The following is a 14,976-nucleotide window of genomic DNA, read 5'->3' as shown; positions in this document are numbered from 1 at the left end:
GACATGGTGCTGGAGAAGGAGCTGAGAGCCCTATATTAACAGGAAATGGTCTGAGGTACTAGGAGTAGCTTTGGCATAGGAGACCTCAAAGTCTACCCCACAGTGACACACCAACAGGGCCACACCTCTGATAATGCACTCCCTTTGGAGGCTGTATTATTTCAAACCACACCACTAGGCCCTAGAAACATAACTTGGTTAATGATACACAATCATGTTTAAGGCACAAGAACTTTAAAGATCAGCCTTTAAGGCCATGATTTTTTACAATGCATGTAGGTGTAATAAACACGAGTGAAAGCCTGACTGGACCAGTGAAGCAAGCTTCTCTACTACCTTGCACAGAGTTAGCTCGCACCTTTTTTCTTTTTAGATAGAACATACCAAATTTTACAATCTTTTAATCACATCTTATTAACTATTTGAGAGTTTCACACAATATATTTTGATCATAGTCACACACACACCAAGTCTTCCTGTATGTGCCCTCTTCTTGCACCTCTGTATTGGGATGGGAGATGACTCAGCCATTAAAAGCCACTCATAACCAGTTCAAGTTCCGGCTTCATCCAGTATATCTGTTGCCGCCTTCTGGCTTCTGTGGAAACCTGCACACACATGGCATACACATACACACATTAATTTATTTTAACTTCAAAATCCATATCATGACAAGATGGATCTGTGGTAAAAGCGCCTACTGCACAGACATAACAAACTGACTTCAGTCAGCAGACTCCACAGTGGAAAGCGAGAACATGTGGGCACACGCACATGCACACACACACACACACACACACACACACACACACACGCACGCACGCACGCACACACACACGCACACACACAAGAAATGAAATTAAAAACTAAACAAGATAAAAACAAAACTTAATTCCATGTCTACTCAAATGTCATCCACCTTGGCACAAGTCAAAGCATGTCACTCAGTACTGTAGCCATTAGACACTTCCCGTTGCTGTGACTGGTCCCCAAGGTATAGATTTTACAAAGGAAATTTATAACCAAAAAATCTGCAAGGTCATAATCTCGGCATAAGAAACCTTTTACATTGAAACACTTAACTTTAGCAAACATTCATTATATTGCCTTCATTTTTCCTGGGGACACAGAAATGCTAGTTAAGTGATCCATTCCAATATCTTGCCTCTGGTTAAGGACTCCTGGCTTTACTTAGGATGCTGCATGGGTCTCCAGTGCGGCACTGAGGGTGCTGTGCTCTGGCTCCCCTTCTTGACTACTCTATGCATCAGAGAATAAGACCTTGGAGGCTAATAACGTTACTATGTCTGAAATTCAGGTAATTTTCCTAGTCTGTGGCCACCAGGATACCTCATTGTCTATGAAGAACTAGAACATATGCCAGTTGGGGAATTAAGGAGAAGGAGAGATAGACAGTAGAACAATTTGGAAAGAAATTTGGTTTTTAAACCATAGAAACACATCTCAGGGGGGTACTTGTGAGACGATGGGGTTCAAGCAGGTAAATTCCTGTACACCTTTGTTTACATATGTCAAAACTGGGTCATTTTATTTCACTTTTTTATATAGAAAACATTTTTAACCTACTTTCTCTATACTTTCCCTAGTGGAACTAAAATGCCACTTGAAGATCACATGCATGTACGCATGCATGCATGCACACCCTTCCAGCTTGGTTTCCATCCTTTCCAATCCAGTGTAGGTGCTTGTTACACAAGACATCTGGCATCTTCACTGTTAACCACAGGCCACTTCACTGTCCGTGATTTTTCAGGAAAGCTGAAAGCTTTCAGCATGTGCTGAGAGGGAACTAAAATTTCAGAATCATAAAATGGTAGCCTGTATTTTTGTTTCAGTATTTGAGCCAAAGGTGATCTGTTTTCTTTTAAAATGGACAAAAAGTTCATTTGGTTCAGCTTTTAAAAGTCAAAGTGAGTTTAAAAAATGACTAATTATCTACAGATTATAATATGCAGTCACTTTTATTAATACTAGAAAATTGTGTAAGGCACAGTTCTGCGTGTATGAGATGCAGGTGATCAGTATTAAGACTGGCATATCACCTGGGTAATAGCCAACTTTCATCAGATTTGGAGGCACTAGTAAGATGAATAATAATTAAAATATATACCTAATCGCTGCCTGTCTGTTGGTAGTGCTAATTGCTGTCATTGAAAAGACTGAATTGTTTAAGAAAGGGGAGAGAAAGAGAAAGTCAATTCTTCATTGAAGCTATCTCCTGTATCATTGGAGCCTATTTTTAGTACCTATAGAAGTCATGATTTTTGAATTTATTAGGGGCTGTGATGAATGATAAAACAAATCATCCATTTACATATCTTGACACTGCTTTAGAGAATACTTACTTCTTACAAGCAAGTTGTCACGTTGTATATAAAAGCTGGCTAATTGTGTGCTAATCTTCTGCATTATCTAGAATTCTCTGATGTGGTAGTCTATCAATGGTCAATATTAATTTTGCTTATTTCAAAATGTATGAAATATCTTCTAAAAACCTATTTCTTTTATAATTTCTACTTCTCTTACATTGTGTAATTTTACATTCAGCTTCTAATTAAGATTAGAAATGCACATTATAGAATATATATCCATTTCAAACCATCAAGCTTTTGTCATACATGAAAAATACTAATATTTATCTGTTTTAAATATAAAAGGAGTGAAAGCATTTAAGAACATTATAGATGTGTTTGTTTTCATGGGTTTTTTTCCAACACAGTTCAATAGTTTCATTGATCCACTGTTTCTTACAAAAATCTGCCATGCTTTGTGAGCTTCCGTCTGTAATCTCATACAGCAAACCCTTCCTTTATGTTATCCCTGCTCTCTCTGGTCCCAGAACAGTAGGGTTGCCTTGACAAATCTATCAAAAGCCATTCCTCGGCCGTTATTGGTGGGGACTGGGGCCTTTGAAATTTTCTCTCACTGCAACACAGCTGACATCTTCTTCCAGACAGAATGAATTAAGGAAATACAATAAGACACTTGATCTACAGTCAAGGACCCGTCCTCAGTGAGAACGGATCCATGGTGCACAGCCAAGGCAGCAAGCATCTAAAATGCACAATGCCCACTGTTTTACCAGAGAGCAGTCACCATTTCTCCAGCATGATTGATGGAGGGTTTCTTTTAAAATAGAATCTGTCTGTGGAAATTCTTTGTGTGTATATCTGTGTCCTGAGTATTTTTAAACCATATAATCACATCTTTTAAACCAGAATTTAGATCTATATATTTAAGTTTATAGAAGAAATAGAATGTTATTTCATTTATCTGAGTTGCAAATCATCATTATCTGAGAGAGTGAACATTAATATTAAAGTTTTGTGTCCTCAGACATGGCTACAATTCTCCAGGCTGTATTTGTGTGTAATTTTGATATACCCTTCATGTGGGTCAGAGTAAAATTAAAAGGGAATATGGACCAAAATTTGAGGCTTTTTTTTCCTTCACATCTAACTTTTCTTAAAAATATATCAGATTATACTTACAGGTTATGTATCTTTGCATCAACACAGATTATTAACTGAATTAGAAAAGGTAATTTTTTCCACAGTCATTAATAATTAGATGACTGTTATGTAAGAAAACACTTTAAAATCGATGGAAAATGAATACCCTTCTAGTGATTTGTTTATAGGACACATTTATCTCTTTCACCTGAAGATGTGGTTTTCCTCTCCATCTAATGTAATCAACGTTGTGTCTGTTCCACGACAGAACTGCTGCAAACTGGGTCTCCAGCTCGGAGCCACTGGACACGTCGGTGGAGTCCATGCTGCCTGACTGTCCCGCGTCTCTGCAGGTGTGTGGTCGATGAAAGTGGGGGCGTGCTCTCAAGTACAAAAGCATCTGCAGAGATAAATTCTGCTTGTGGATAAATATTACTCTAATCTCAAATTATTCCTATCACATGTGTCTTGTTTAAGTAGCTTAAATGCTTATCAACAGACTCAGTAAGGTGACTGGGTGAAACACTTCAAGAATAATATAGATAGTTTCTGGTGGAGCATAGGGAGATGATTCGTGCCTAAAAGACAAGAACTCAGTAGCCATATAGAACCTCAGAAATATGTTTGTCTCCGAGCACCAATCCCATAATATTTCAAGCAATCATATAATCTAGAGAAAAATTTACTTTCAAGCAAAGATTTTAGGTGGACCTTGTGTGTAACGTAGGATTTGTATGTGGGAAGTGAGCAAGGTGTTACCCTAAACAAAAGAAACAGCTCTAAAGGAACAGAGCCAAGTGGATTTGAAGATGTTCAGAGATAGTTAAGTTAAGTGTGTTCTGCCTATTGATAGCAAGGAAAACAGGGATACATCCAGAAGCAGCTGGACTCTGGGATGTGTTAGGATGGTATCCATTTCTTGCCTAAAGAGTTTGTGTCTGAGTGCCTAGGTAAAGAAAGTGGTATACATTGGCATTGCTTTCTGATTTTTGCTTTTGCAGCTTCCAGTAATTTTTGTGATAACACAGAGTTAGAACTAGTGACAACAGTTGACTTGCTATGGTTGGGAATGCTGGAAAATGAGCAGGGATTTGGAACACAGACTATTCCATGTCTTAGTCATAGATGACAGCTAATCACAAGTAAATGTGTTTATTGTGTGAAGGTAACCATTTGGTGAGTAGTTCAAATCTAGGTGAAAAGTGATGTTTATAGCTAAATATCATTATCATTAACACATAAACTTTAACTGAGCTTCACTGTTATTACAGCTAAATTTTTTTTTTTTTTTTTGGTTTGTCAGTTAAGGTTTAATCCTTAAGAGAAATAAAACTACTGTGAGGTACTTCTGCTGTGATATATTGGTATATGTACATTATACATCCTATTTTTGTTGCTCATGGTGCTTTATGCCGAGATAGCACAGAATTAGCAAATGTTGACTCGTACTCCCAGGGAAACGCAGAGGTAGTTTCCAGTGAGCCGCTTGTCATTTTTTCATCAACCAGTCAGCACCAGTCCCTTCTTTTGTATGTATTTCTACTCAAACACACATCATATCACATGTATTGTTGACTCATTGCATTCAGGCTCATGCCCAGCAGCACTGCAATGCACACCTGTGCAAGGCTTACACATACATTTCTCATAAGGTGTGTCACAGTTTTCTTGAACTAAGGATTATTAATTAGACAGTACCACAGTGCTGTATTTGGGGGATCATTTGAAATAGTAAAGTCAAAACACAAAAATGTGAAAAATCTGACACTAAGTAGTCCATGAAGAGCCCACTTCTTTACAATATTAAAACTGAAACAAGAAGGCAGAGTTGGGTCTTGTTGAAACATGTAAATGATAATTCAAATTTTTATAACTCTGTGTATGTATGTAAATGACTACAGAAGTGTCGTAGTGTTGATTTTGGGGTTACAAATAAGTTGTAGTGAGCACTTGAATTCAGAACTCTAAAAAACAGAGAGAATGAAGACCAGTTACTTTATCCATATAGATAACAGGATTTTTTTTTCTCCTTTACTAGTATTTGACTAGAGCTAATTAAACAAGCTTTACAAGGACAATAATTTGCATTTGATTTTGGGACTTTAGTACCAGAACAGACAGTTATAGAAGTTAGGTGTAAAATAGAAAGAACAAGGATTACTAGAACTCAGAAGCAAGAGCTGGAGTCCACAGTGATGGACCTATTTCCTTCACAGTGCCTCTGTTGTCTGTGGTACACATGCCCTGTGGAGTCTATGTGCTTTACCATGGACTTCAGTGAACACACACTTGCTCCAGTTGTCAGAGATGCTGAAGGAAAATCCAAGGGAAGAAAAACAAAAGCAATCCTAGCTACTGCTTTACACCACAAGATGACCAAAAGAGAAAGAGAAGTGTCCATATCTGTATTCAGGGAATGGTGCTACTCGGCAGTCTACAAATCCCTGTCTCAGTCCCACCTCCAAACACACACACACACACACACACACACACACACACACACACACACACCCTGTGTACCTTCTTAATAATAACCATAGTTCAGCCTATCAAATTTATAGCTTTATACTCATATGCACCTCTTTAATACATAGTCTAGTCAAGCATGATGACTCACATCTATAATTCTAACACTTGACTTAGATAGGAGGATTACCACAAATTCAAGACCAGACTTGGTTAGTCCTCAAGTAGGAGTAGTGAATTCTAGCCTGGAATCCACATGCAGACATATGTATATATGCATTATATATCCATAAATATAAAAATAACAAATACCAGTTTCTTAATTTTTGAAACTGTTCATGTAATTAATTATAGCTGGTATTTGTAGCTACCTTCTATTATGAATTCATTACCCCCTTGGCTTTCAGCTAGTTAAGATTTTTCATCTAGTGAAATGACCCACCCATTTGTTCCTGGAAGGTCTGGTGCTGTGGGATATTCTGTATGGCAAATGTGTTGCTCTGATTGGTCAATAAATAAAACACTGATTGGCCCGTGGCTAGGCAGGAAGTATAGCGTGACTAACAGAGAGGAGAAATAAAAGAACAGGAAGGCAGAAGGAGTCACTGCCAGCCGCCTCCATGACAAGCAGCATGTAAAGATGCCGGTAAGCCACGAGCCACATGGCAAGGTATAGATTTATGGAAATGGATTAATTTAAGATGTAAGAACAGTTAGCAAGAAGCCTGCCACGGCCATACAGTTTGTAAGCAATATAAGTCTCTGTGTTTACTTGGTTGGGTCTGAGCGGCTGTGGGACTGGCGGGTGACAAAGATTTGTCCTGACTGTGGGCAAGGCAGGAAAATTCTAGCTACAGTCTGGACCATATGCAGCCCTGCCTGAATTAGAGTTTTATAATCTATTTAATATAATTACATGAGGTACTAACAGGCAGTCTAGAGAATTTCAGCATTGCTGATTGCCTTACCTTTCTATTCCTGTGATAAAACTTCATGATCGAGGCACTTCTAAAAGAAAGTGTTTATTTGGGGCTTACACTTTCAGAGGCATGGTAGCAAGAACAACTAAGATCTTACATCTTGATACTCAAGTAGAAGGCAGAGCAAGGGGGGGGGGAGAGCGCGAGAAGAATGGTACCAGTCTTTTGAAACTTCAGAGCCCATCCTAGTGACACACCTCCTAATCCTTCCCAAACAGTTCAGCTAACTGAGAACCAAGTATATCTATGAGCCTGTGGGGCCATTCCCCTTCACACACCACACAGATGAATTTTTCCTTACCCACGTGTCAGAGCAGCTCAGTTTCTCCTGGCAATGAGGATCTGTCATCTGGAGAAGAGAGTAGCAGCATTCATTTCCATTGTTTCAGGAGTATCGAGAGACTGAAGTGGAAAGATGGTGGTTTCATTTCTGTGGCATCCTTATTGTGGTACCAATGAAATACTCCTTCTTGTGAACCAGTACCTTAGAGCAGAAGGGCCTGGAGTCAGCAGTGGAAGCAGCTGTTTTATTAGTAGATCATTAGAGGTAACCGTTAGAGGTTCATCCCATTTCTGTTCCTTCATTCCTAGATCAAAAGTGAATGGCTCTATATATTAACACTGCTTTGAGGACACTGTTTCAGCTCCCCAGGTGCTTCACCTAGCAGGCATCATAACTGAATTTTCGAAAGGTCATTCCAATGTACTATCAAGCCTGCTGCTGAGGGGCAATGGGGAACATGGTAGAGCCGTGGAGTGCTGGCAGACCTCAGGCTCCCTGTCTATTCCTGCTCTTTGATGAAAACCAGCTGCCGTGCTACAAGCTGCTCTGGGGAGACTGGCATGGGAAGGAAGGCCAGTGAGGACTTGAGGTCTGCCACCAGCCACATGAATGACCTTGAGAGAGGGTTCTTCCAAGTTGAGTTGAGTCAACTCCAGCCCTAGGTTGATTGTTGTGAGAGACCATGCAAAGCCATTCAGCTAAGCCGTGTTCAGATTTCTGACCCACAGAAACTGAGATGATAAATGAGTATTGTGTAGGGTGTGATTGACTCCATAGAAAGAGGGAGTTAATATTGCAGATTCACTATCAACTGTGGTCACCATGCCCTATGCAAAAACACCATAGTGTGCTTATTTAGAGGGAAACCTTATGAGGCTCACCTTCTGGGCCTGCAGGGCAATTCTTACAGAAAGACATTTAAGAGCTCATTGAAGATCATGCTTCTGCCTCTGCTTCTCTCCTCACTGCTACCCCTGTTAGACTTTGCTGACCATCAAAAACATGTTTTATTTTTCTCACTTAAGTTTGCACTGTCATCTAAATTATTCAGCCATTTTCTGACCATTTTTTTTTCCTTAGAGCAGAACTGGGTACTCTATGAAATCTTCTTATGGGGTTGAGTCCAACAAATTCAGGAGCTTTCCTGCCAGGTGTGGCAACAGGACTAACACGAGTTCAAAGCTAGGCTGAAGTCCCTAACTCTAGGATTGTTTAGATAGCCTGGGCAGCTTAGCAACAGCCTTGCTCAGAAACAGAAGGAGATTTCATACACACTCAGCATACACATCCATGGGGTCTTCAGATATTAAATAGCTGGTTCTGGGTACTGTCCTGGAGATGGAAACAGAGCAGTGAGCAGTCCCCTTGACTGGTTGGTCCTTCTGCCCTCAGGTGCGTTCTTCCTCTGAAGCTGGCTTCAGCGTCATGTGGTGTTACATGAGGGGTGTCGGGGCCGCCGTCCCGAACCCTCTCGTTCTACCTCCTAACAAAAGCAAAAAGCTCTTCCTCCAAGTCAGCGACTTCTCTTGGTATTAACTTGTTAACAAAAGGTACTCAGGGGATGCATACCAGGAAGATAAAGGGAGAGTGAGATGGCTTGGCAACAGGAGGAGATAGGAAAACACGTTTGAGTAACATACACTTTTGTCAGGACATCTTAGCAAACTTCATGAATACGGGGAAAATAAAGAACACGTGCTGCTGTAACAGAGGACCTTAGTTCAGTTCCCAGCACCTGTATTGGCACTTCACAACCACCTGTGACTCCAGTTCCAGGGAGATGCAGTGCATCTGTTCTTCTTGCGCATCTACACTGTGGTGCACATGCACGCATGCACACACAGACAGAGGCAGACAGAGAGAGAGAGAGAGAAAGAGAGAGAGAGAGGTAATATGAATTTTAAAAGGTCTTATTAATTTAAAAAAAAAATCTGGAGCCAGATATTGGGGTGAACGCGAAAGATCAGAGAAACAGAACAAGCCACAGCCAACCTCACCTTACCAACTCCTCAGCCTCCAGAGCGAGACTTCCTGTTTACTCACACCTTCTATACCTTTCTGTGCCCTGCCATCTTACTTCTTTCCCAGTGCTGGGATCATTAAAGGTGTGTGCCACCACCCTGGCTCTGTTCCCAATGTGACCTTGAACTCACAGAGATCCAGATGGATCTCTGCCTCCAGAATGCTAGGATTGAAGGTGTGTGCCACCACTGCCTGACTTCTTTGTCTAATCCAGTGGCTGTCTTTGCCCTCTGATCCCCAGATAAGTTTATTAGGGTATACAATATGTTGGGGTCCACAATATATCACCACAAAGACATTCAGACAGACACACAGAGTCACAGATAGACACATGGAAACAGACACACACACACACACACTTTTAAATGATAATTTTTTGAAGAAAAGAATAAGAAGCTAGAAGGCCCTGTCTGCCTCAACAAGGCTGATGGAAAAGCAGGTGTTTAGGTGTGATGATGTAAGTTGTAGTAGTGACAAAGGGGATGTGGAGGACAGAAGGGAAATGCCCTCGGAAAGGATCCACACTCTTTAGGAAGGCCTGGGTTTGACATATGGAGGGAAGAGGTAGCAATAAACTACCTCTTCTTACCTCAATGTCAAATGACTGAGTTCCTACTTTAATTCAGTGCCTCACACTATTAAATCAGTCAGGGGCACTGTTTCTCAGAGAGTAAGATGACTGACTAGTAGGCCTCATAGTCCACACGGTTGATTATTTGTTCTAAAATGGTTATTGGGGCAAATGTTATGTGAACAAGTTCTGTAGACTCTAGAAAAGTAATTTTAATTCCTCAGGAAGGAGATATTTTTAGACTATAATGCAATACTGTGTATTCTTATTAAGCATTTTTTAATTTTGAAGGTTTTCATTTGTTTTAAAGCTATTGTTGATTATTTCATCCTACAGGAGTGAAAACCATTTGAACACCTATTCTCCCTTCATTTCCCTGCCACTACTTCTATTCATAAAAAGTGTATTTATTCATGTTTCCCTGTGTTTCCCTATGTTGACAGGTTCACAAAATATTACATGGAAACTAGACCCTTAGAAAGATAGAAAGTATGAAAAAAGAATGGTTGATGCTGGGCGGTGGTGGCGCACGCCTTTTATCCCAGCACTTGGGAGGCAGAGTCAGGCGGATCTCTGTGTGTTCAAGGCCATTCTGGTCTACAGAGGAGAGCCAGGACAGGCACCAAAACTACACAGAGAAACCCTGTCTTTAAAAAAAAAAAAAAGAAAGGAAGGAAGAAAGAGAGAAGGAAAAAAAGAAAGAAAGAAAAGAAAAGAAAAAGGAGTAGTTGGATAAACTGTTCCAAGGACATAGAAATCTAACGACAATAAAAGCTGGAAGAGACATGAAGTAGAGGTACAGTTTTAATGAGATACTATCTCATATAGTGTGTGTTTCAAACCAATAAAATAGTGAATAGTAAATTTTACTGTGTATGAGGCAGAATTTTCTTACCATTTTCAGGGTGAGAGGGCAGGAAGCTGTAAACGTTTGAACAGAGGTTGTGTTGGCAAGCCTTGCTGTCTTCTGACTTAGGAGTCTGGCACGGCAGGCCTTTGCCAGTGCAATGCCGACAGGGTATCCTGTCACACACTTCTGCCTGCGCTGTAGTTGGCTAAAGGCTGCTGTGCTTGGATCCTTCCCCATCTCAGCACACTCACACGGCCCTGGTGTGTTCATTCAGCCAGCTCTGTGGACCAGGATGGCCTTGAACTCACACACAAGACACACTGCCCCTGCTGCTGGAGATACGTGCTGAGTTAGAACAGATAAAGCACCCCCCCCCACCAGAACTCCTGTTCTAAGAAGGAGGATGAAAAATAAACAAGATAGAAAGTATATAGCTTTCTTTAGTGATAGGAGAAAATATGAACCGGAAGAAGGGCCTGTGTAAAAGAGAGAATATGAACGTTCAATGGGCGGCCAGAAAGGCCTGGCCGAGAAGGTGACTGCTATTCCTAGGGCATTCTCTTAGGCTTGCCTTCCCCCCACTGCCGCAGGGGTGCTTACTTACTCAGAGATCCTTTCCTAGACGTAAGCTCTGAGATGACAAACAGTTCCTCTCAGGTGCCTTTTCTTCTGAGTCCTAGAAAATATCAACTTTTTTTCCTCAGACCTGCTTTACCAATATTCTGAAATTCATGGCGGCCAAAGGTCATGATTACCAAAAAATTATTACAGTTTGGCCACTGTTCCGGAAGCAGCCTATGCTCTGGTCACAAAGCATCCAGAGGTGAGCAGATCCTGCTACCTAACCTGAAGGATCCAAGCCCAGAATGATTTACCCGTAGTGGCTGGCACCTGGGAGAAAGCCGCCTCTAGTTACAACATCATCGTCTACATGTCTTCAGGAAGATCTTAGTATTCACTAGGTACCCGGTGCATGTTGGCATATGTCCTCCAAGACCTTTAACCATCCTGTTTCTCACTCCTACAATGGTTTGGACAGGCTTTTCTCTAGGATTTAAGTCCATTCAGAATATCTGATAGAAAGCTAATCATATAATGTAAAAAGGAGGAAAAGAAAAAAGTAGCAGATGGCTATCTTGTGGCCTAAGAATTGAAGTAGAAAACTGAACTGTATTGAGATGAGCCTTTCTTAACTCATAGGTAGAAGTGGTACCATTGATAAAAATGTACCTGACTGCCAATATACATGAACACAAAGTGGAATGTTAGCAGTTACAGGTAAATTTGAATTGATGACAGCCTGCTACTAAAACCCTAATTTTCTTCACTCCAATAGACTATACTAATTGTTGTACTGAATATTTGCTAAATATTCCCTTCACTATATTGCTGGAAATACGTCTTGAGGAAATGACACTTGAGAGTTCATCTCTTTTATTAGTAAATAATCACTTCCTTTCTAAAGATAGCATGAAAAAATCAACAGTAATTGCCTCTGAAAAGTGGTATCACCCAAAATGTATAGTCAAGTTAAGTTGTCTATTATGTTTTTAGACACATTTCTAGTTAATTAGGTAATTGAAAATCTATACTGTGTCTTGTAAACATCTTAAAATTCAAAGCATACTTGCATATGTGATATTGTATCAGTTTTGGCTGAAGGTTTCAGTTCCTCCTTCCATTCAAAGGATACACTCTTATCCGTTAAGTGACATTTCTGTCAGCTAATTGCACTTTTCAGACAGTTGTTGTTGCTGCTGTGGACTGGCCTTGTGGCTCTTACTCGTCAGTTGGTTTTCCTGTCCATTGTTCTCTGCTACATTGTAATTACAGTGAATGGAAGGTAGCAGTGTTCCCAAATTGACCCCCAAGAATTCTGTTTCCAATGAATCATTCATTAGAAATAACTAGAATCTGAAACTCTGAGAAAATCATTGAAGAGAATGAGTTTAAGAAACCTACCTAAATATGTCTGTCATCTCTGCAGTCAGGTTTGGTCCCCTCTGATTTTGATCACAGTGGATGTAAGTCGCCTCACTCCAGAATGCTCACTCTTTAAAAATAATTCTTACATAGCCACCACACTTGTTGCTGTTGTTTCACAACTTTCTAAAACAATTTATGGAAAGGCCTGCAAAGGAGTTGGCATTTAGTAAAGGTGGTGACTTTCCTTTTACTAAAATCTCCTTTCTACAGATTTATTAAAATTGTCAAAACAAATTATCTTTAGAATGCTTTTGGATAAATAGCTGAATAATATGAATTTTTATATGTTCTTTAAAATTAGTTATGATTGTCAGAAAGGTTAAATTGGCCTTGGCTTTCAGTCTCCCATCTAGAAATTCTTAATCCTGCCAGCCCATAAACACTCCATGACCCAGCCTACATACCTGTCTTCTCTGCCCAGTCTGTATGGTTTTCCTCTGTCCCCATGTCTTTCATTTCTCTTGGACTATGGGCTGGGTTTCCCACAGTCCCGAATCTGTTTCTTCCCAAGTATACGTTTCTCATCCTGCTTCACTGCCTGGTTAGAGACAAATAGCAAGTCACAGTGATCAATCTGCCCACTGGAAAAAACACTCCCAAAATGTGCTTCTTCAGAGAAACAGCATCACTTTCTAGGGGTGATTTAGAACATCTAAAATCAATAATCCTTGATACTAAAATGAATATCCCAAGTGAACATTAGTCACTATACATAGTACAAATATTTTCTACTTATAAAATCCTAAGATATTCAAAGTTGGTTATCAACATGTTGAAAGCGGGAATATAATTTTTAGTTTTTATTTCATCACATTTCTTAAAATATCATTCTTTCCAAAAGGAAATTACTTCTATTTATAAACTTTGAGAGATGATTTGATCAGTGACTTAAGTTTGTATGTGTGAACATTGATGTTGAAAGAGTCTTTGAGATTTGCACTAGTATTTCTGTCCAAAGTATCTGCTAATATCTCCTTCAACTGTACATATCTCACCCCAGCTATTCAAAGTGTTGTGCTGGTGAGTGGAGCACACACATTACCAGCTAGTTTATAGAAGTCTGGACAGCCATATGGCATAATCTTAACTGAGTCAAGTTGTTTTGTATCATTTCAGTTTCTCAGGCTTGAGAAGTAGCTCAGCTGGTAAGATGGTTGTCAGAGAAGCAAGAGCTCTGTGTTCAGATCCCCAGTGTCCACAGAGAAGGTGGCCATGGAGATACATCTCTAATCCTAGCAATGGGGCCATGGGGACAGCAGATTCCTGGAGCTTGCTTGCTAGCCAGCTAGCTCTGTTTTAGACTCAAGGTTTGATGAGAAATCCTGTCTCAAAAATAATGAAGTGCAAGCAGTTGAGAAAGACAACCAACATTGACCTCTGGCCTGCACATGCATAAGTATGCAAAAGCACACATATATGCACACATATACAGGAGCACATGCACATACATGCAAAACACACATAATTTCTTAATTTATAAGAAATAATTTATAGAAATAATTTGTGGAATAGTACTCTTACTAAGTAGTACTCTGCCACATTAAGAAATTAGTATATCTTCTGAACATGTACCTATTTCCAAACTAATAGAAGAGCCTTGCTTTTTTTTTTTTTGACATGAGAAAGGAATAAATATATTTTATTTTAATCTACTGTATGGTAAAATTTATTGATTATAGTGATAATAAACTAATGCATAACTTATATAAACACATCTCTTACATATATGCACATATCACAGCACACATAGGTACAAAGCACATACAGTTTCTCACACTCCATTGAGAGCAGAGTCTTGTCCTAGAAAGCCCCAGGACAGATGACCAGTTTGGATCAGTGAGGAGACAGACACAGCACAGCAAATTCCAGATGAGCAGAGATTCACACTTCATTCTCTTTTGAGTCTTCTTTCGTCCCAAAGGTCCGATGCCCCTTGGTATACATGGGTGTCGATGAGGAGGTGCCTGGGAAGAAAGTGAGCTCCCTGGTGCAGATGTTCTTAAGGTCACCAGTCATGGGTTTCTCGTCACAGAGCAGTCGAATCCTCCCGTTCCACTCCAGGTTGGCTCTCGCCGGCCGTTCACTGCCAGTCAGTCGTCTTCTACCCCCTCTGCGGGACCTGACCCACCCCCTTTCCCACCTTGGTTCCTATTTAATTGGCGAAACTCCAAGATGCCTTACTTCTCAATGGAGATAAAACTTCTTTTCTACCATGTGCTGGGGAGGTGGAGAGCCAGGGTTTCTTGGGGAAATAAACCAGTCTTGACCAAAGTATGCCAAAGTAGGAAGTGAGGAGGGTGAGTGTCCTCTGGATGCTGACCGAGGAGAAGCCTCTTATTACTGTC

At 40.2% G+C, this 14,976-nt stretch overlaps 1 long non-coding RNA gene across 1 annotated transcript in view; it reads left to right on the top strand.

Annotated features, from left to right (window-relative positions):
* LOC119086131 overlaps positions 1-3,752 on the top strand; it is a 52,507-nt gene extending 48,755 nt beyond the window's left edge. Inside the window, exon 3 of the long non-coding RNA XR_005090692.1 lies at positions 3,742-3,752. This is a non-coding gene — a long non-coding RNA (uncharacterized LOC119086131). The remainder of the gene's footprint in view (positions 1-3,741) is intronic.
* The last annotated feature ends 11,224 nt before the right edge of the window (positions 3,753-14,976 follow it).

Source organism: Peromyscus leucopus, unplaced genomic scaffold (genome assembly GCF_004664715.2).
Source record: "Peromyscus leucopus breed LL Stock unplaced genomic scaffold, UCI_PerLeu_2.1 scaffold_753, whole genome shotgun sequence".
In the NCBI taxonomy this organism is placed as follows: domain Eukaryota; kingdom Metazoa; phylum Chordata; class Mammalia; order Rodentia; family Cricetidae; genus Peromyscus; species Peromyscus leucopus.
Note: the sequence above shows the minus strand (reverse complement) of the source record. Positions and strands in the feature narration are given on the sequence as shown.